Genomic DNA, 23,665 nt, shown 5'->3' with positions numbered 1-23,665 from the left:
CGGAGAGAAAAAGCTAGTTTATTTTCAGATGGACAAATATCTTCTTTAATCTTTTTTCTTCTCTTAGGGAGAGAACAAGAAGGAGGAGGAGCTAGAAAAAGAAAAAGCAGTGGGAACTGTCATGGGTGAATCCCAGAATGGGCATCCCAGATGACGTCTGTCTCCACTCCTGCCATCTCTTCCTGGCTGCCAGCCACTTAGCCTCCAGGTGTTTGTGTCTAAGGCCAACTCTCTTTCTAGACTAGAAGAAAGTGAGGCAGCTCACCTTTTCATTTAGGTTTACTTTGGAAAGTTCTGTGGTTGAATATCAACATAGTGACTGATTTGTGGCTGTAAAGCTGTAGCAGCTCAGGCAGCACATGTAAGAGTGAGACTGGATGGAGAGACTGGATGAATTATGCCATCTTACCAAGGCATTGATTAGTTGATTAAGGCTTGTTTGAGCAAAAATGTGAGTTATATCAGATATAGTTATATCAGATACACTGATACTCAAATCCCACCGGAGAACTCAGCAGGCCACTGATAACCCATTCACTTTTCTTCTCTCGTGACTTTACTCATCTTATTATTAAACAAGGAATGTCTTGGTCCACCACTGAACCAAGTTTAAGAGTCAACTCAAATGCCACTTACTTCTTGAAGCCCTTCATGATACTGTCAAGGATAATGGAAATATATGATTTCTCCCTTTCATCTATATAAATTATTTCCCCATATATACATTAACATGTCAGGAAACTTAACAGAAATATGGTAACTTTTATTAAGTTTCCTTTAAGCATTTTTTTCTATACTTATGCCTTAGAAAAACTGGAAGAACTAGAAATGGAAATATTGCAGAGTGAGAAACTTATGGGATGTTCGTTAGAGAGAGTATCATGAAGGAAAACATGAGATTAAAGACACTGCAACTATCTGAGAGGCCTGTGTAAAATTGTGTAAGCAAAATAGGGAATCTAATATTGAAATGTGCAAATAATTTTACTTTTAGGAACTTAGACTCCTTTGTAGAGCATTAAATTTTATGATATATTAAGTAGAGGTAATGCTGTTTTGTACATAAAAACTATCTTTGGATTATTTACCTTTTCTTTTCTTTCCAAAACTGTTGTCTTTTCAACTCCATCTTAGGGACAGACAAATGATCAGCTGAGTGGTATAATTAATAGAAGCACCAGTTTTAGAAGCTCTACTTCTGGAAGTAGAATAAAAAGGAGGTGTAACCCAGAGTTTAAGATATCCACTGATAATGAGAGTATTTGAGTGATGGTAAATGGCAAGGAGAAAGACTTAAAGATCTATCTAGAGACAAACCCTTATACTCTAGGCATGCTGCCAGATAAAGACTAAAAACAGCACATAAGATGGCAAGGAAAATATGCTGTTTGGTTTCTTCATTGCCATAAAAGCCACTGAGAAGTGCTTAAAGAGATATGCCATTCCTAAATGGTAACATTAGACTTCTTGTTCTATGACTTGAGTGAAAAATTTTGCCATTAGGAAATGGGGACAAGGAATGTCATCTTCAACACAGGGTAGCTTTTTGGTCTATCTACTCGTAGTCAACGAAAGGTACAGTAAGTAAGGTCACAGAATGGTCACCCCACTTTGGTTCAACCTGTTCTTGGACAGATCAGTAACTCAACGACGCTTTGTTTTTCTTTTGTGAAGCCTCTTCAGCCTTGATCATAATGATTTCATTAGCAGTGTGTGCTTGATTTTTGCACACCCACACAATGTTTTGTATTACCCAACAAACTTAGAGAATGTAGCCACAGCTTCTTGCTCCAGGAAATGTCTATCAATTTAATTATTAAAACTAGTTTAATGTTTGGTGCCCTGTGAGCAGGATCTTTAAGATGAAATGAGCCAATCCACATTCCATTATTTCACTGACATTTAACATAATCCTTGCAGCTGTCAAGCTATGCCTCCCAAATCTAAGACAATGAGTAAATGTTATTAGTTGAATCAGTGACTAAATCAGCTAAAATGGTTGCTTGACTAAAAGAACGAGTTACTTGATACATCGTGAACACATTGAAGGAAATTGGAAGAAATGGAATTCTGGCTCCTGGGTCCCTAAAAATTGCTGAGTGTGTTTCCTTTTTTGTAAAATAGGTATATTAATATTTTGCCTAGATGTGTTACAGTAAAGATTAAAAATAATTCAAGTAAAATATCTAGCATATAGCAGAGAATAAATGGTTGCTGTAACTTATTACGATTATTTATTAAAAGTTCAAGTTGCTTTGAAGAAATTAAGCAATTAGTTACTGGTCTATCTGGATCTTAGAAAACTCTAACTAGTACATTCAATCAACTTAAGATAATAGCAAGAGGAAGTTTAAAGTTAGATTAATTCAAGTTGTTAAGCAGCTTAAATAGCAAGCTCACCATTTATTTTAGTTTACTTTTTATCTGACTTCATTTTTAGTTTGAGCTGTTTTATGAAATATTTTTTAGCAAATGGCTGATCTCACTGGTATTCTGCTGTAGTAAAAACTGAGTAAGATAGTAATACTGATTGTTTGAAGAGGGAGGAAGCTGTTGTTTCTCGTTCAACATTTTATGAAATGGATTGCAAATCCAGGCAGTAATCTCAAACACTGGAATCCCCTATACATTAAGAATCCTGGCAGTCTAAAGATTGTAAGCAAAAAGGCAATAAATACGTCAAAAGAAACTTTATAAATGGGTTTTTGCAAGCCAAGAAAACTGCCAAATAACTTGTAGGCTATAGATGTACTAATGCATTTGTCTTTCTGACCTTCCGATCTTGATTCGTTTTTTGATGCCATCGGCATCTCTAAGGTTACAATTTGGTGGAGATTCTGGATTGCAGTTGTGCTTGTCAAAGGGTCATTCTTCCTGGTAATGAGGTAACTAGTAGTCCCTGGGAGAAAGGAGAAAACAATCAGGTCTTGAAAGCTGAAACATGCTGAAGTGGAGAGTAGGTTCTTGGCAGAGGCCCAGCTCCTCTTTCTCAGAGCGTTTGTCATCATTGCAACAAAGAAGAAAATGGTGGGGTTTGCATAGACAGCTATAAAGTGGGGACCTAAATAACAAAGAAACACAGGCACCCAAATCCCATGAACTGGAATGTATTTGGAGGCTGTTTTTGAGAGCACTTTGTTTTTTCATTTACCATATTGTTGAGTCACATGTTAAGGAAGTGGGTCGCATTAAAAAGAAGCATGATGCTTATTTTGAAGCAAATTATTATCAAATGAATATGCTTCAAAACATTTCTTGATTTCAACTTGAAGCGAAGTCATTTGACTTCGGAACATATGCCTTTGCTAAATTGTTGCCAAAAAAAGACAACTTAATTTTTGCATTCATTGCTTGCAAAACTGTTGATTCAAGATGTAATGGAAAGGTAAGACTTTATTCACTCATTATTGCTAGTGAGATTCACTTCATAAAGCCAAAGGTAAACTTGAATACTTGTCACATTTAGTCCAAATGAAGATTGTGACTAGCCTGTGAATCATATTTGTAATTTAAACCTAAATAAAAATAGTAACAATGACAAATAATTACAAAATACAGAATATATGTTAATATGTATAGTGCTATACATATTAGATCCTATAAGATATCTGAAAAATAATATTTGAGTAGAACATATGTCTAGTCATGTGCAACTCAATTTCATGGACCTTACAGGCACTAAATTCTCATCTACATATATTCTCTAAACTAGACTTTGGGCTTTATGACACAGTTTCTGCATTAAATTTTTTCCTGTCTTGAAGGTAAAGTTTGGATTATTTTTACAACATTTTATTTTATTATTTTCCTTAATGGCTAATATATTGACATGGTAAGAAACTCAAACAATACAAAAAGATATACAATGAAGATAAGCCTTCCATTCCCAGCCCCCAGTGGATTTCCTTTCCCTGACAGTTATTGTTAGCATTTTCAGCACACCATTCTAAGTGTATTATCTGAATATTTGAGTGTCTATTTCTATATATCCACCATTCTTTTTCTTTTTTCTTTTCTTTTTTTCTTTTTTTTCTTTTTTGGGATAGGCTCTCACTCTGTTCCCCAGGATGGAGTGCAGTGATCACTCCTCACTCCTCCGGAGTAGCTGGGATGGCAGGCCACCACATCCAGCTAATTTTTTAATTTTTTTTTTTTTGTAGAGACAGGGTTGTCCAGTCTGGTCTCAGTCCTCCACCTTGGCCCCCCAAAATGCTAGGATTACCAGCATGAGCCACCACACTTGGTCATTCTTTTTCGTATTAACATAGTAGCATAACTGGGTCATAATAGGAAGCAGAAAGAACATTCAAACTTGGAAAATTGGAGAACAGTTTACAAATAAAGAAATTATCAGCGAACATATGAATTATTATATAGGGGAACCACAAGGAGATAGTTTAGTAACCCAAGGTAGTATCAGTGGAGCTGTCACATCTATAGGCTCAAAGAAATGAGGAATGTGATGGCTATTGTTACCTGAACTTGGAAGGAAGAAGTCGTGTAGGAGAGGAGTAGTGATACAGTTAGCCTAAGGCCAAAAGGGAATGAATGCTGTGACCTCATGCTCCTCTCCTCTGGTGCCATGCAGGGGTTCCCAGTGGCCAAATCCAACCAGCAGCCATGGGATCTAAAAGCCCAGTGGTATAGTCCATATAGGTTGGTCTCCACCAGCAAAGAACAGAGCAGAGAAACGGTAAGCAACTGGAAGACATCTGCTATACACGCTTCTGCTCCATGCTTTTTGCAGTTAAGGATATATGTTGGAGATCCTTCCATCCATCAACACCTATAGATTTCTATCCATTCTTTCGAAAGAGGTAATCTATTTCATTGTGCATAAAACATAATTTACTTAATTGGTCTTCTATTGCTAAACATTTAGATTGATATTTTGTGTTTTATGAACACAAACACTATAATAAATATGCTCGTATATATGTCTTCATGCATATGTGTTCTATATCTTTGATATAAATTCCTAAAATGGAATTCCTTCTTATTAATTTAGGTCAAAATGGAATTTTAGTGCTTATTTATCTCAACAGGAAAAAATGAAATTACTTTTACATTTGGGCATAAAGTTTTCAAAAACTGGTTGTAAGTGCTATTGCCCCAAATCCAAATTGTTTATTGCTTGAATATCTAAATTCTTTTTGATTTTTAGAATGGTATAAAATTGTAGAAGTTACAAAAATAACATGTACTCAGGAGCTAGTGAGCCTGTGCTGGAATCCTGGCACTGATGCATGACTGTGGGCAAATTTTATAACCTCCTTTTTTTTTTTTTTCACCCTTGTCGCCCAGGCTGGAGTGTAGTGGCACAATCTTGGCTCACTACAACCTCTGCCTCCCGGGTTCAAGTGATTCTCCTGCCTCAGCCTCCCAAGTAGCTGGGATTACAGGTGCATGCCACCATGCCCAGCTAATTTTTGTATTTTTAGTAGAGATGGGGTTTCACCATGTTGGCCAGGCTGGTCTCAAACTCCTGACCTCAGGTGATCCAGCCTTGGCCTCCCAAAGTGCTGGGATTACAGGGATGAGCCACTGCACCCGGCCTTATAACTTCTTTATGTTTCACTTTCCTTATCTGTAAAGCAGGTATACCAGGAATAATAGTAGCTACTTCGAAGGGCTTTGGAGGGGCTCAAATGAATTGATGTATGTAGATTGCTGAGACTAGTACCTAGCACTATGTAAAAGTTTTGTTGTTGTTATTGTGCAATAATGATCCTTTAACAGCTGCTTCTTCTTGCCACCACTTTTATAAAGACTTCTATTTGTCCCTTGTATACATCTTGCAAATATCTACTTTTCAGATCTTCTCACTTTTCTCTATGCAACTACTTACTTTACTTCTTTCAATATTTTTTCACTTATTTCTCCAAGCAACCTCTTCAAACTTGCCCTAACCTACCATGATATACCAATAGTATATCAGAGCTTTTTTATATGTTGTTTTTATTGATATATGTTTATTCATATATATGATGCTATAATATATATAGATGCACAAAACATGAGACCCACTACTCTGGTTAGTGGCTTTGGGTTTACTCTGGATCACACCAATGGCTAACTCAGTTGATCTCTGCAGTAGTAACAAATAATGCTTATTTAAACAGCATGCCTTCCAAAGGCCTTAGGTTTTGTTTGTTTGTTCATTTGTTTTGTTTTTACTAACATATTTGAGACTTACAGCATCTGCTAATTTATCTAAACTTCTCTTCAATTATTGTACTTTCAGCCTTCACCATAACTTCAGGTAATGATTATATAAAATTACTCTTTCCTCTTATTTATCTCCAAACTAAGTTTTCCAAACTTTAAGGGGTACCTCCTAATCCTGGAATTGCAATTTTCATTAAAAAGTTGTTTCCTCTACCAAGACTGCATGATTTTGCAAACTAATATCATTTACTCTCTCCAAACAATCATTTTTAGATTTATCCTAATAATGGGAAAGAACAAAATTCAAATGGGCAGAGAAAATACAGTTTCCTTATTTTTGCTCTTGTCATGCTAACTTGAAGTCCATTCTGGTTTCTCTCTTAATCTGAGCCAATAGGGGTCATTAGATAGTCCTTAATATCCAGAGGAAAAATGCTTATTTCTCAGAAATTTTGGTCTCCCACCCTTCTGACCATCTCCTCTCCAACATGACATCTCAAGAAACTTTTGAATTCTTGTAGGAGGGGTAGAGGATAAGGCTTTTTATTTCATTGTCACTTGTCCATCTAGGCTGCCACTCACTGTGTTGGCTTTCGGTGGCTGAAGTCTACAGCTGGTATAATACATACGGTGGGTTCTCTCTGATTTATTGGCGCCCAGTGGTGCATTCTGACCTGCATGTCCTTTCTCAGCCCTTGCTGACTCCTCAGGCACTGCCACTGCCAGAGGCTCCGTCCAGTCAGCCTCTAGGCCAGATGGTCTGCCTTTGCCATGGAGTCACACCATCCTGTTCGGAATGGACCTTGGAAGGTCCACTGTATTCATGCCACTTAGGAACTTAGAGGGACTTGGAAGGGCGAAATAAACCATCTGGTGGCCAGCTACACATTCTGGCTTGTTAAGTATCTCATGTTGGCATAGGACCATTCTCCTTCTGGTATTTTCTTCAATGTATCTGTATATATACCAAAAGACAACTTTCTCTGAAGGGTCACCTCCAAGTTGGGGATGAAGTATGGAGAAAGGGACCATTGAGGTACTTTCCTTCCCCTTCTCCACCCTTTCCATCTTCCTAATTTCTTCCATAATACCCTGGGTCTAAAAGGAGTAGATTGCTCCCTTTCACTGTGTCGTATCTTTCTTCTACCTAAGCCTTACAGGGAGAAGAAATATTCTCTGGGAGAAAAAGGGAAAATAACTTGAGCAGGTGCTCTAGGCTTGGTTCTTGAAAAAAATAAGAGAAAAAAGAATAATCTAGACATTCCTCTCTCAAGAAAATGGCTTTTTATGACCATTATAAGACTATTTTATGGACATTTTCAAATTGATATTTCATTGATACAAAACTACATTTAAAATGTCAGGATCTGTACATTTTGGATCCTTTTGTAATTATCCTAATTCTCTTTTACAACCACCTGACCTCTTGACTTCTTCCTTACTAGGGGTTTCCTTGGGTCAATCAGAAAGGAGGTCATGAACTTAGAAAAGTAAAAGAAAAAAGCAGACTATTTCAGAATATTACCTCCAATACACTTACCTAATTAATTAATCTATTTCATAATACCTACATTCCTTATAGCAAATTAGGTAGAGCCTACTCTTAGATCTTCACATATTATCATTCTGTGACACCCCCACTGAATCTTTCTCAAGCTTCAACATATCTATCTTACCAAGGCACAACGACGGCACTGCAAGAAAGTGTTCCTGGTTCAGATGAATTATGACATCATGCTGTGGTTCAGAGAAAGGATAATGTCTTACTTTTTCCTGATAATACTTATTATTGTGCAGATCTCATTTTCTGTGATTCCCTATTACTGATAACTGATGCTGAGCATATGAGAGCTCAAAGCTGATTAAGGTACTTATCAGTGGGAATTCCACTGACTGCAACAGGTGGCTGTGGTGAGATGTTGGGAAAGAGGAAAGATAGAGGCAGGCATTAGTTTCCTCATTTACTCTGAACCTGTCATCAAATTATATTAGGTTAAGAAGCTAGAAAATGGTTAGCAACAGTTGATGAAATCAGCTTTGCCTTGTATTGACTCTAATTGAAACAAGTTGTAGAACCAACATTATGACAGGAATGTCAGAAATATAAAGAGGAAAAAAATACTATGTCTTCATGTTACCAAGTGAACATTTTTTATTTTTTATTTTCCCATTCCTATTCATATTTATTATATCGTTTGTAATAGATAAAATCTTACTGACAGTAACACTTTCAACATGAATTGGATTTCTCATAATATATTTATGCTCCAATTAAAGACAATTTGACCTTGTAAGATTAAAAAAACTTTTTGCCCTGAGAAGGTCGAGGATACAGTGGGCTGTGATTGCAACACTGCAATCCAGTCTGGGCAGCAGAGCGAGACCCTGTCTTAAAAAAAAAAAAGGTTGGGGAAACCTTTAAGACTAACACATCAGGACTCTGACTAGTGTTTAAAAAAATTATGCTTTTTTCTTATGAAGAACTTATCACTGTAATTGGTCTTACTGTTAAAATAGCCTAATTAGTTGATGGGGAGGATACTAATTTACCATGACAAATACATTAATTTCCTGGTGTTGCTTTTTAAATAAACAGAATCAAATTATTTTTTATCTTAAAAATACCCATGAGATTATTTTTGTGATGGTATATAAATGTCTTTAAGCTTTTGTCATTTAGTTATCACATCATTTCTAGTCTTTCCCAACAGCCTTCAAAGATAATTATCATTCTTGAAGATTTTACCGGCTATATTTGGCCCTTTGCTCTTTGAATTTTTGGCTTATTTGCGAACTAGTTGACATTTTTCTGATATTTAGTCTGCTTATCTACGAACATAATATATTTTTAAATTTATTTAGGTCTTCCTCCTACATGTCCTCAATAATAAATTATAATTTTCTCCATAGGAGTTTGCATGTTTGAATAATTTACAGTTTCTTTATATTTCTGTTGCTATAAAATTTGTAATGTTTTTAAATTTTAAATGAACATTGTTGGAGTATAATTTTTATACAATAAAATTTTAAGTGTACATTTTGATGAGTTTTGACAAAGGTATATACCAATATAATCACCACTTTAATCAAGACATACAGAACAATTCTTTCATGCTTATTTGTAGGCAGTCCCAACCTCCACCCCAGCCACAGAAAAACACTGGTCTTCTTTTTGCCATTTTGGATTTGTTTTGTCTCCTCTGTAATTTCATAGAAGTGGAATCATACAGTGTTTATTCTCTTGTTTCTGGCTTCTTTGCTTAGCAAAATATTTTTTAGATTTATCCATTGTCAATGAATGAGTTCATTCTTTCTTATTTCTGAGTACTATTCACTACTGAATAGTATCCAAAATGCTATTTGTTTATCCATTTAATTGTTGATGCAAATTTGATTGTTTTTAGTTTAGGGCTATTAAGAATAAAGCTTCTGGCCAGGTGCGGTGGCACACACATTTAAATCCCAGTATTTAGGAGGCCAAGGCAGGCAGATCACTTGAGTCTAGGAGTTTGAGACTAGCCTGGGAAACATGGCAAGACTCCTATCTCTACAAAAAAAATGCAAAAAGTAGCCGGACGTTGTGGTGCACACCTGTAGTCCCAACTACTCAGGATGCGGAGGCAGGAAGTTCTTTTGAGTCTGGGATGTGGACATTGCAGTGAACCGAGAATGTGACACTGTACTCCAGCCTGAGTGGCAGAATGAGACCCTGTCTTAAAAACAAAAAAAGGAAAAACGAAAGAAAGGAAGGGAAGGGGAGGGGAGGGGAGGGGAGGGGAGGGGGAGGGGGAGGGGTGGGGGGAGGGGGACGGGAGGGGGAGGGGAGGGGGGACGGGAGGGAAGGTAAGGGAAGGGAGAAAGATGGAAGGAAGGAAGGAAAGAAAAGAAAAAAGAGAAAAGAAGGAAGGAAGGGAAAAGAAAAAGAATAAAGCTTCTATGAACATTTGTGTACAAGAGTTTTTGTGGACATCTGGCCCTAATTTTAAGTCCAGAGTAGTATCATAAAAACAATCATTAATGTAGGACAGGTCTCAGTTTATCATCATAATATGCCTTGGTGTAATTTTTTTTTCATTCTACTTTGGATTTATTGGGCTTTTTTATCTCTAAGTTTACAATTTTCATCAAATTTGGAAAATGTTCATGAGTTTTTTTTTTCTGCTTTCCCACATTCTCCTCTTTGGGATCTCCAATTAATCATATGTTAGACCACTTAAAATTGTCTCACAAGTTATTGAAGTTCTGTTTAAATTTTTCAACTTTTTTTACTCTGTGCTTTAGTTTCGATAATTTCTTTTCTACCTTTTCAAGCTTACCGATGTTTTTTTCTAGAGTGTATAATCAGTTATTAAGTTCATCTAGTGAATTTCTCATTTCAGAAATTGCATTTTTCAGCCCTAGAAATTTCTACTTTAAAAATCTTTCATTGTCTCATTATGTTCATGTTTTCCTTTAAATCCTTGTACATACGTATAAAGCTGTTTTTAAGATCTTGTTTGCTAATGCCATCATCTCTGTCATTGCTGAGTTGTTTTTTTATTGAATTGATGTTCTCTTGGCTTTGTGGCATATTTTTCTGTTTATTTTTGTGTCTAGTTTTTTTTTTATTGGTTGCTAGATATTGTGAGTGTTATACCATTGAACATCTCAATTTTTATGTTTTTCTTTAAAGAATAGTGTGCTTATTTTTGCAGGTCATTAGTTACTTGTAGACCAGCTTGATCCTCTTGAGTCTTGGTTTTTAGCTTTGTTAGGGTAGGTCTAGAGCATCCCTTGATCTGAGGCTAACTTAGCCCTACTGCTAAGGAATGATCTTTCTGCAGACTCTACTGAATGACCTAGGTGTTCAAAAAGTCCTCTCCACTGTGACTAGCCAGAACTCTGTGGTCTCCCAGCCTTCTGGGGGCTCTGTGAATTGTTCAGCTTACAACTTCCTTGTATTTGCTCTTTGCCTAGCCTCATGAATTATCATCCTATATAGATAAACAAAATGGTATATAGCGAAAAACTCAAGAAGACTTTTATGCAGATTTCTGGAACTTTATTTTGTTAATATGGTGAAATATATTAATTTTCAAAAGTTAAATCATCCTTACACTTCTGGGGATAGACTCAAGTTGTTTATAGTGTCTTTTTTCCTCCACTGCATTTAATATGCTAAAATTGTATTTAGACATTTTCCATCTATGTTAATCAATAAAACAGGCCCATAATTTCCCTTCTCATACTCTTCTAATCTAGCTTTGGTACTAAAATGATATTAGACCCATAAAATAAGTTAAGAACTACTGTTTTGCATAATAATTGAAGTGTGTTTTTCTTTGGTAGAATTTTGCCTGAACCTGTTTTTCTGCATAAGCAAATTTTAAATAGCTGGTTCAATTTCTTTAATTTTCAAATTTATGACTTCTTCATATTCTTTTAAATAAAGGCATAACATATGTAAGGAAAGAGCATCAAGCTTAAGTGTACAACTCAATACATTTTTACATATATTATACGTTATGATAATACATTATATAGACAAATACATAGATACAGAGAGCCATCTACCAAACAGATAAAGACTTAGAACATTTCTACTACTCAGAAGGTTCCTTAGCATAATATCCTGAAGGTTTATCCATGGTGTCACATGTTGCAGAATTTACTTCTTTTTAAAGGCAGGATAATATTCCATTATATGCATATACCACATTTTCTTTATCCATTTTTCTGCTGATGGACATTTAGGTTGTTTATGTATCTTAGCTATTATGAATAATGCTTCAATGAACAAGGGAGTGCAGATATCTCTTTGAGATCCTCATTTCAATTCTTTTGGATATATACCCAGAAATGAGATTGTTTGATCATATGGAAGATATATTTTTAATCTTTTGAGGAAATTCCATACTGTTTTCCTTAGCAGCTGTGCCATTTTGCATTCCCACATTATGCTAAGTGAAATAAGCCAGTCACAGAAGGATACATGCTGCGTGAGTCCAGTTACATGAGGTACCTAAAATAGTAAAATTTATAGAATCAAAGAGTAGAATGGTGGTTGCCAGGGTGTAGGGGGAGAGGAGAAGGTGGTGGAGTTGCTAATCAATGGGCTGAGAGTTTCAGTTAAGCAAGATGAGTAAGTTCTAGAGATCTGCTGTAAAACATTGTATCTATAGTTAACAAAAATAATACTGTATTGCACTCTTGAAAATTTTAGAGGAAAGATCTCATGTTAAGTATTCATACCACAGAAAATGTGGCATTATTTTTAAGGTTTTTTTTTTTTTTTTTGCACCTTTCTTAATTAGTACCTTACCTCCTACTATTCTGAATTCTATCTCTGTAGATAGTTTTGTCTATTCCTAAAATTCTTATAAATGGAATCAAATAGTGTGTGTGTAAAGCGTTTAGCTTCTTTTGCTCAACATAACATTTGTGAGATTCAGCAGTGCTGTTCTGTGTACCAGTAAGTCATTCTTTTTTATTGCCCTATAATATTCCATTGTTTAAATATAACAAAATTCATCCATTCTCCTGTTAATGGACATTTGAATTGTTTCCTGTTTGGAGCTGTTATAAATAAAGCTGCCACAAACATTCTTATACAAGCTTTATAGTGAAAATATGCACTCATTTCTCTTAGGTAAATACTTAAGAGTGGAATGGTTGGGCTAAATGATAGGCATGTGTGTAGCTTTAGTAATACACTGGTCCCCCTTTATCCATAGAGAACATGTTCCAAGACCCCCAATAGATACCTGGAACCCCAGATAGTACTGAACTCTATATATGCTATGTTTCTTCCCATACAGTCCTATGAAAAAGTTTAATTTATAAATTAGGCATAGTAAGATATTAACAACAATACCTAATAATAGAACAATTATAACAATATACTGTAATAAAAGTTATGTAAATATGGCCCCTCTCTGTCTCTGTCAAAATATCTTAACATTTTCAAACTGTGGCTGACTATAGATAGCTGAAACTGTGGAAAACAAAACCATGGGTAGGGAACTATGGTCTTGCCAAACAGTTTTCCAAAATCATTGTATCAATTACACTCGTGCCAGCGATACATGAGGGGAAGAATTCTTCCACAACCTTGCCCACCCTTGTAATGTCACTCTTTTTAATGTTAGTCATTCTCGGGGGTATGTACTAGTATTAAGATATTACTTTGGTTTTAATTTGCATTTCCCTGATTTGGAATGATGTTGTGTACCTTTCTGTACTCTTAGATTTATTTGAATATTCATTTTTTTGAAGTGTTTCTTCATGTATAGGATTTTGTTATTGTTATCAAGTTCAAACTAATAATCAGAGAACATGGGTCTTTTTTGTTTTTGAGTTTTTTGATGCTTATATTTTGATATGTATAGAAGTTTGCTTTGTGACACTTTTTTTGGTTACAATTGTGTGTTTGTAAAGCATATACTCTAATTATTGGGTTGTTCACATCTTCTACATTTTACCTAATTTTTATTTTCCTGAATTACTGAGAAAAGTGTGTTAAAATCTTCTATCATGTTTATGGCTTTTTCAATTTCTTTTTGTAATTCTGTCAATTTTTTACTTTATATACTTTGAAGCTATTTATTAAATACATACGTGTTTTAAATAGTTATAACTTCCCGGTGAATTTTTTTTTCTTTTTTAACAAGAAGGGAAACCACTCAGACTGAATTCTTTCCCTCTTACTCTCCTGGAGGAAGAGAAGAACCATCATCAATGGTACATGGTGGTTGCAGTGAAGCAACAAGAGTCTGCTTCATGCTCAGGCGACAACACTAAGACTCCTCCTCATGGCTTCCAGCGCTCTACATGTTTAGAGAAACTTTTCTAGTAATGAACTGTATAGAATGATCATGATTCTTGAAAGTATCGTCTTGAATTTTTCTTTTTATCATTATTTGTCCCTCCCCTCCCCTCCCCTCCCCTTTTTTCTCCTCTCCTCTCCTCTCCTTTCCTTTCTCTGTACCCGGGCTGGAGTACAGTGGCGCAATCCCCACTTACTGCAACTTCCACCTCCCAGGTTCCAGAGATCCTTCAGCCTCAGCCTCCCGATTAGCGGGGATTACAGGCACCCGCCACCACACCTGGCTAATTTTTTTGTATTTTTGGTAGAGATGGGGTTTCACCATGTTGGCCAGGCTGGTCTTCAATTCCTGGCCTCAAATGATCCTCCTGCCTCAGCCTCCAAAAATGCAGGGATTACAGGTGTGAGCCACCATGCCCGGCCTTGTTTGGTTTCTTTCTTATTTCCAATAATGCTTGATGCCTGGTGTGACTACAAATACATTCACTTTATTTTGGCTAGTAGTAATATTTTTTTTCATCTTGTACTCACAACATTTCTGTGCCCTTGTGTTTTAAGTACACCACTTGTAAGCAACATATACTTTGATTTTATTATTGTTTTAAAATACAATCTTCCATTAAAAAATCTGTCTATTTTCAATCTGTCCATTTTAAAAGTTAAACTTTTAACTGGAGAGTTTAGTATAATTAGTGATGTATTTGGATTTTTTTTTTTTTTTTTTTTGTCAGTTGAAACCCCAGAAGGAAATACATGGCATCATTTGTACAAAAAAAAAAAAAAAAAAAAAAAAAAAACACTTACAAAAGTACAGTCTGGGTATGGGAACACTAAAAGTAAAGTAACCCAGAGCTCATAATGGCAGGCTTCATTTCCACCAAAAGTGCTGGGGGAATGAGAGAAAGGAGTTGTTACTGGGACCTAGAGTCAGAGAAGGCTATGTGTAGAGTGACCTGACAAGAACTGAGACCTTTGATTAAGGAATCAGCCAGTCTGATGTAATCCTGCAGTGAGAAAGCTGGGGAAGTGAATACTCAACCTCACTTTTCTTCTTTCTGATCTTCTACTCTTCAGAAACAAGAGAGCAAGGAAGTCTCTGATTTTGTCCAGGCCACACAGCAGGGTAGAAAAGTATATACAGATGGTGAATCTGGAAAGGCAAACAAGGATACCCAGTCCACATGTCTACTGTATTAATTTGTGTTTTCTATTTATCCTTTTAAAAATGTGCTTTATTTAGGTATGGTTGGCATGCAATAAACTGCACATAAATAAAACATACATGACAAATTTAGACAAACATATACACTCTTGAAACCATCACCACAATCAAGATAGTAAATATAACCATCACTCCCCCCAAAATTCCTTATTTTCCTCGGTTAATCCTTCCCCATGGCTCCTAACCTCCATGACCAACAATCACTGATCTGCTTTTGGTCATAATAGTTAAGTGTGCAATTTCTAGAATTTCATATACATGAATTCATATTACATATATATTTTTTGTCTAGCTTCTTTCAGTGAGCATAATTATTTGAGATAATTCATGTCGTATGTGTCAATAGTTCATTGCTTTTAATTGCTGAGTAGTATTCCTTTGTATGGATATACCACAAATTGTTTTTCTGTTTACCTTTTGATGGACATTTTGGTTGTTTTCAGCTGTTGGCTATTACAAATAAATCTATGAACATTTGCTTTCAAGTCTTTCTATGGACATATCCTTTCAATTTTTTAAAATTAAATACCTAGGAGTTGAGCTGGATCATATGGTAGTTGTATATTTAACTTTTTAAGAAACTTCCAAGTTTTCTACCAGCAGTATATGAAAGTTCCAGTTCCTCCACATCTTTGCCAACACTTGGTGTGGTCCATCTGTTTTATTTCAGCCATTTTGATAGTGGGCAACGGTGTCTCATGTGGTTTTAATGTGAATTTCCTAAATGTCTAGTGCTATTGTGCATCTTTTCATGTACTTTCTTGGAATTTATATGTCTTCTTTGGTGAAGTACCTATCTAAATCTTTTGCCCATTTAAAAAATTTGTTTTTTTGTTTTCTTATTATTGAGATTGGAGAGTTCCTTATATATTATGGACACTTTTTTTTAAATCAGATATATGATTTGCAAAGATTTTCTTCTAAACTGCAGCATGTCTTTTTATTGTTTCAGCAATGTCTTCCAAAGGGAAGAATTTCATATTTCCTATGAAATCCAATCTATCTGCTGGGCATGGTGGCTCACACCTGTAACCCTAGCACTCTGGGAGGTTGAGGTGGGTGGATTGCATGAGCCCAGTAGTTTGAGACCAGCCTGGGCAACATGGGAAAACCCCATCTTTACAAAAAATACCAAAAAATCAGCTGCACGTGATGGCACATGCCTGTAGTCTCAGCTACTTGGGAGACTGAGGTGAGAGAATCACCTAAGCCAGGGAAGTCAAGGCTGCAGTGAGCTGTGATTGCACCAATGCACTCCAGCCTAGGAACTGAGGGACCCTATCTCAAAAGAAAATAAAATTTAAGTTTATCAACTTATTCTTTTATACATCATGCTTTTGGTGTCACATATGAATAAATTGTTGCCTCACCCAAGGTTGCAAAGTTTTTCTCTTATATTTTTCTCTAGAAATGCGATGGTTTTAGATTTTACATTTAGGTTTATGATCCATTTGAGTTAATTTTTCATATGGTACAGAGTATAAATTAACTTTCATTTTTTAAATAGAGATATTAAATTGTTCCTGCATCATTTGTTGAAAGACTGTCTTCTCTCCAATAAATTGCCAGTCCACTTTTGTCACAAATATGCAAGTCTGGCCAGACGTGGTCTATTTCTGGACTCCAGTCTGTTCTGATGATTTGTCCATCTTGGTAGCAATACCATCAAGTCTTGAGTACTATAACTTTATATTAAGTCTTAAAATCAGTTATTAGTCCTTCTGCTTCATTCTTCTTTGTAAAAGTTGTTTTAGCTAGGCCTTGCTTTTAAAATGTGTTAGGTGGGAACAGCAGAATGCTCAGTTTAGTGCTAATTATTTCCCACTAATGATAAAAGACCCTTCCAAGTAGTCTGTAAAATGCACGATTAATTTTGCATTTTCCAGTATGGTTGCTGGACATAGAAATTCTTTCTGGCCCCATGTGAGCACCTGGTACTATTTCCTCTCATCGTTTCGGATTGTCCTTTTCCTGGCATCAGCTAGTTTTCTTATACACGTATTGATTCACATTTTGCTGAATACTTGAGGGCATCCTCTATCTTTATTTTACTTTAGGCAATATTTCCTCCCAAGATTTATCAGGAAGATTACTAAATAATAAGTCTTTTAGAGAGTGTGTATAATACGTGATTTAAAGCAAAAATAATGTAACTTTATTTCCGCTGGATGATTTACAAAATGCTTCACAAAATGGAGTTCTGATGCCATTTTGGTCCTCAGGGCATATGGATAGATTCAACACAATGATTATTCAGTATCTTGAGTCAATCTGGTTAGTGACTAACAACTTTTCCTAATAGAATTCTTGATTCTCACCCTGGCCAATCCTGCCTTGTGTCCAACCATAAAAAATCTGGTTAATGTCCTAATAATACTAGAGAGCTCTTTCTGTCTTTTTCTGACAAATTGCTTAGCACAATCAGAGCAGTTCCCTTTAGACTAGCAGCAAGAAATAGTGCTTTCTGTTCCTCTGTCTGATGGTTCATTTGGCTTATTATTTTAAATTGGGCATAATAAGCGTCCCAGGATGATTTTCCTTCAGCGTTGACCGGTCTTTGCATTGGCTGATTACACAAATTGACCATATTGCCACTTGTTTCTGGTTCTTGAGGCTAGAAACTTGATTTGGGATTCCATGATGGAAAGGAATATTGTGATCCTTCTGGCTTAAAAGAGACTTTCTTTGCTTGACTGTTAGCTGAAAAGGGATCTAAACAAAGTTGCCAGAAATTTCCTTCTCTTCCTCATATTGCCTTTACTATTTATTATTCATTTTATTAAATCAATACTTTGATAATTAATGCTTCCACACCTGTTACATTCTTGATATTTTGTTTCTCCGCTTGCTGAATTATGGGTTTGCTAATATAGTTTGCCTCTTTGTTTTTTGTTTTATTTTTTTAAGCTGAAGAACTTTAAGCAAGTGAGTTTCCTTTTGCAAAGCCTAGTTGGCATGTGCCATTTAGTCTGAAATTTTGGGATTTATTCTGTATCATTTTGTATAATATTAATTGATTTGAAGTTAATTGAAATTTCTTTAGTTTCTGAGAATCCACATTGAGCTTTAATGCAATAAAATAAAAACATCTTAATTGTTTGCCTCGCTCATTCATATGTGTACATTTAACAGTGTGAACTTCAAAGTTAAATTATTGGGAGGGTTCAATCGAGGAGAGGGCATTAAGATGTATTTCCTTTCCTTCTGTCTCTTTCCTAAGAAGACTGTTCCAATTAAGTATAATAGAAAACAATGTATAGAGCACAGACCTTTATTGCAGCAAGTAACATAGAATAGGCATAGGAAGTCCCAGTGATGTAAGCAGTAGACATCTCTTGGATGTTTTCTTGTCCAGCTTCCATCACCTCTTACTGCTCTTATCTTCCGTAAGATAACTTCTACTGAGTAACAAAAGCTATCTCAAATCATTTAATCATCCAAGGGCCAGCAATTACTCTTATACCTAGTTATCTATGAATATGGTTATTAATAACTTCTATAATCTAAACTCACTCATGAGTATAGCTTTTTAATTCTTGGAATAATGCCCCTTTAGAAATTAATTTTGGGGCATCCATTAGATAATTTCCCATGAAATGACTTATTCTTATTACTTCAACATTCATCTGTCAGAGAATATAAAAGGAGTCACTTCTGATTTTACCTGAGATTCTTACTTCCCCAGGTAGCCAATAACCAATCTTGGGGTGGGGAAAAAAAGGAGTAAGAAGGCAAAATACCTGGACTAACTTTGAAACCTGGCTTTTATACATGGGGACCTCATTATCTAATTACTGCATATAAGTTCTAAAGTTATTAGGCAGTCTAGGGAAAAGTGGTCACTACCCAGAAATGTCCATTACTGAACTAACCACTTATACAACTAATCCCCATCCAACTAGCTCTCCTGGCTTAGCAGAACATTTATATCAGCCTATTGTGCCAATGTCTTGGTTAGTCTCTCACTGACTATCAAATATTATAAAAAGCCAACAATGTGATACGATATAATACAAATTGACTGCAAAGAGAAATTATGCATATTTCAAAAGTTGTAGAATTTTATGAAAGAATGAAAGTAATGTTGGTGAGCTGCATAAATCACATTTTAAGCCACTATTTGACATATAGGGATCTGGCAGAGTTAATTTAACAATCAGAGAAGAGAAGGCCGGGCGCGGTGGCTCACACCTGTAATCCTAGCACTTTGGGAGGCCAAGGCGGGTGGATGACGAGGTCAGGAGATCGAGACCATCCTGGCTAACAAGGTGAAACCCCGTCTCTACTAAAAAATACAAAAATTAGCCGGGAGTGGTGGCGGGCGCCTGTAGTCCCAGCTACTCGGGAGGCTGAGGCAGGAGAATGGCGGGAACCCGGGAGGCGGAGCTTGCAGTGAGCCGAGATTGCGCCACTGCACTCCAGCCTGGGCAACAGATCGAGACTCTGTCTCAAAAAAAAAAAAAAAAAAGAAGTAAAAAAAAAAAGAATCAGAGAAGAGAAATCAAGAAGGAGGATGGCTAAATAGAGAATGTGAATATCAAAGTCTTAGTAAGACCCTCAGAAAAACCTGATTTTAAAAAACTTCAAATATTTTCCAGGTGATAGTCTTGTGTTGCAGAAGTGAAATGTGAAATGATGGCTGTATTATACTGCCTTACAATTTTCTTGGGAAAATTACCACAAAAGTCAATACTTGATTTACTCTTCTTGATTCTGAGTACTGCATTTAATTATAAAATATATTTTGTTACTTATAAAATAAAATGCATGTGCTTCAATAATTTTTGCTTTAATTTTTACAATTGTTCTCAGCAAATCCTTTTGAAATATGTTTTTATCAAATTATGGTTCCATTTTAAGTGGATTCACTGGGAGATGCCTTTTGCTGACACCAATTAACCCTGGTCAATGAGAACCTCTCAGGCAATGAAGTGATCCATTTTCTTCTTCTCTTTCACCGTGTTAAATCAAAGTTTAGCCTAAAGCTGCTTCCTTACATATTTTAAGTTCGGCCTAAAGGTTTTTTGTACATCATGAACTCTAACAAGTAGATGTACAGACTGTAACCTGCACTTGTGCCAATCACTGAGTTTTGGACAGTCAACTGTAGCCAACTGTTTTAACTGCGTTCAAATAAGGCAAATGCCGAGCTGTAACCAATCCAGCTGCTTCTGTACCTCACTTCTGTTTTCTGTACCTCACTTTCCTTTTTCTGTCCATAATCTTATCCACCACGTGGCTGCGCTGGAGTCTCTGAGCCTATCCTTGCTCAGAAGGCTGCCTGATTTGCGAATCGTTCATTGCTCCATTAAACTCATTTAAATTTAATTCAGGTGAAGTTTTCATTTTATCAACTCTCCTCCACTCTCCACTCCATCCCCCATTTAGCTCATTGCTTTCTCTACCTCTGTCCTTGCCGTTGTGTGATTTTCTTCTTTCCTAGCTATCATCTCCTTTGGTGAGGCTCTAGCTCCCGGAAAACCAGAAGGGTGAGTGCGTGTAGTCAGTCTCCTGAGATGCTTGTTGAACTGCTGACATCTTTGCAATTTCACTCTTTTAGGAAATATGGAAAATGCATTTTTATGTTTATATCCCTACCCTTATTCCTAACCATTTGAAACAAATCATATTACATGAAGGCTGGTTTACTTTTACTAAATCTTCTTAGGAAGGTTAAAAATTGCTATAGTGATAATTAGCTAGCCCCTCCTTAAGGAGAAAAATTGAGGCAGAAAGTTCCAGAAGGAGAGAGTAAGAGGGTCAGGTCTTTAAAAATATCACCTGATCCCTTTTGAGAATCAGTCTTGAGATTTGTACATGGTAAATGCTCAATAAATATTCACAGATGGGCTAATTGGCAAATAAGAAGCCAGTCCTAGGACCCAGTGTTTTCTCATATCGTCAATTCACTCTAGAGTAAAGTCATGAAAATGCCTGGGGCACAGTGCACACTGCTTTTGTTGATTGGGACTTAGATTATTTGCCAGATTGATCGGTGTTTCTCAACCACACAGGGAGCTTTAAATCCTGATGACCAGGTTGCACCCCAGACCAAACCCTTGGGGAGGGAACCAGTGCTAGTACATATAAAGCTCCCTTGATTATTTCAGTGTGTAGTCAAATTGGAAAACCATCTTCGTAGATGATGATATTTCTATGCACTTTCCTTATGGCTCTGAGGTCTCAAGTTTTCCTTTTAACTTTCTCTTCTTCTTTTAAAATTACTTTTACCCCAAAGAAAAGGCATGATGAAGTCCTTATAACTTTCTGCAGCAAGCACCAATACAGGTAATTTGACACTGATGGGGAGGCTCAAAATTGTCCTGGGAGTATGACGAGGCAGAGTGCTCATCCTGGTGGCTGCACTTATCTAATTTAGCACTGGGGTCAGGTTGAAGTCTTTTTCACATACACAGTTCTCAGGTGGACCTGCCTCCACTTCTCTTCCCTGTTACAACTCTGATTACTATGAACGCAGACAGCAGCTCTTTGAAAGGGTGCCAGGGCTTGGAGACTGACAGAGGAGACATCCCTCCTGCAGCTGTGCTCTTTCTCCTTGGCTCCTTCTTGTGGCTGCTGTCAGGCTCACTTCTTGAGATGTTAAGAAAGAAATATCTCTCTGGTTTTCTTCTCCCCAACCCTCACTTCTTTTTGGGTGATATGCAGCACAAAACAGTCTAGAAATATTCTTCCTATGCCAAACCACGGTCAAGTGTGAACCTAGAAAACACATGAAGCAGACAAAATTCCTGCCCTGGCAAGAAGCCTACATTTTAAACTGCACATTGAAAAAAGCATTCACTAGGATGTAATGTAAACATTGACTTACAAGCTTTGGTGTGCTCCGTGTTTGTGTTGTATAAGTAGCTTGTTGAAACTGAAGGGGAAAGAGATTTATAATCTTACTTATACAAGTCAGGCAATGTTCTGGTGGGGGAAGAGGGATTTTTAGGAGCTCTTTAAGTGAGGATAATGTGAGTATTTGGTCTTAATAAGCAGTGAAATGAAACAAGAGGGTAACATTTAAAAAAAGATTCATTTACTCAGGAAAGCCAAGTTCATGTATTAAATAATGGTATAGAGGTGTAAACTATGTCTTATGCTACTACTAAGCAAAAGACAGTTGCAAATTCTTCTATATCCATTCATTTAAAATAATATGTTTGACATAATAAACATAGCTAACATTTATTGTGTGTTTAGTGTGTATAAAACACATTTATTCTTCAGGAAAATTCTATGTGCTAAGCTACTATACCCACTTTACAGATGAGGCATTGAGAAGTTATGTAACTTGCCAAAGGTCACACAGGTAGTAAATAGCAAAGCCAGAATCTCGACTTACAGTCCAGCTCTGGATGCCGGGTGCATTAAGTTGACTTTGATTGTTCTGTGTTATTTTGTTTAGTATAACTGCTGATATTGCTTATTCTACTTTCTTGCAACTGAAATAAAATCTTGTGGGTCGAGTCACTTAATTCCACTGGGTTCATTTGAGATGAATGATAATTACTAGTGGCATCTAGTGATGTTTATTCTGCTGATCTGATATAACAAATGGAGAATTTCTGGCAGAACATTGGAGTATCAATTAATTGATTTATTCACAAGTATTCATTTTCCTGAAGTGAAAATTAGATTTTGTTCTTTAATAACTATTTTTTCTTTGATAAAGATAGGATAAATAACAGCTAGTAGGTAATTATAATTTATTTAATTTCTACAAAATAGCTAACTCAAACCCATTTGGAAATGATAAAGAGAGGAAATTTTACATGGATAGTAGGAAGACTACAATAGCTTGAGGAAATCTAGGAAAAGTTATGCAAATGGATGTAGATGCTAGTGAAAAGCTCCTTAAAACATGTAGCAATGTAGGTAGACTTTCCTATAATCAGTTCAATAGGCATTCAACATTTTTTATATGTCACAGTTACAATTGAGGACAGTATCTTAGAAATTCAGAATTTAAAGATCTGTAGCAAGTAGTAGAATACCTGGTCCTTATTAGGTACAGGTTGAATATTTGTTGAATGGTTATTACAGAATAAATTAAAATCACTGCCGCAAGACAGAAGGAAACAGGCTCAAACTTCTCTTTTTTTAAAACAATTTTTACTTCCATATTTTCTACCCAAAATATATGTGGTAGATATCACCAATGAATATTAATTGAGTGGGTCAGATTCAGCTACTCAACATTTCAATTAAAAGATCATCCTGAAAGAAGATGGTAACCACATTTCTTCTAATTTCCTCAGGCAATATAATCAACTACGTTCTGAGTTTCCATTCCTGGTGTTAGTGTTGTTTGCCTTTTCTAGGTAATCTTCTTTTTTAACTTGATTTTTGTTCTTTAATTGTTTAAAATATATCACCCACTTTCAACCTCATGAAAGAGCACATATGCACGTGGGGCATTTTACCAAATCACCTAATATCAGTGCTTTTTCTTTTTAATTATCTACTTT

At 36.1% G+C, this 23,665-nt stretch overlaps 1 long non-coding RNA gene and 1 other non-coding gene across 2 annotated transcripts in view; one reads left to right on the top strand and one right to left on the bottom strand.

Moving 5' to 3' along the window:
* Positions 1-9,994, top strand: part of LOC100986771 (uncharacterized) — a 30,289-nt gene extending 20,295 nt beyond the window's left edge. Inside the window, exon 7 of the long non-coding RNA XR_008621133.2 lies at positions 68-9,994. This is a non-coding gene — a long non-coding RNA (uncharacterized LOC100986771). The remainder of the gene's footprint in view (positions 1-67) is intronic.
* Positions 9,995-13,824: 3,830 nt separating this feature from the next.
* Positions 13,825-14,044, bottom strand: LOC112437328 (small nucleolar RNA U3). The gene has a single exon (XR_003025953.1). It is a non-coding gene; the product is annotated as a small nucleolar RNA U3 (small nucleolar RNA).
* Positions 14,045-23,665: the final 9,621 nt, after the last annotated feature.

The sequence above is a fragment of the Pan paniscus genome, chromosome 16 (genome assembly GCF_029289425.2).
Source record: "Pan paniscus chromosome 16, NHGRI_mPanPan1-v2.0_pri, whole genome shotgun sequence".
In the NCBI taxonomy this organism is placed as follows: Eukaryota; Metazoa; Chordata; class Mammalia; order Primates; family Hominidae; genus Pan; species Pan paniscus.
Note: the sequence above shows the minus strand (reverse complement) of the source record. Positions and strands in the feature narration are given on the sequence as shown.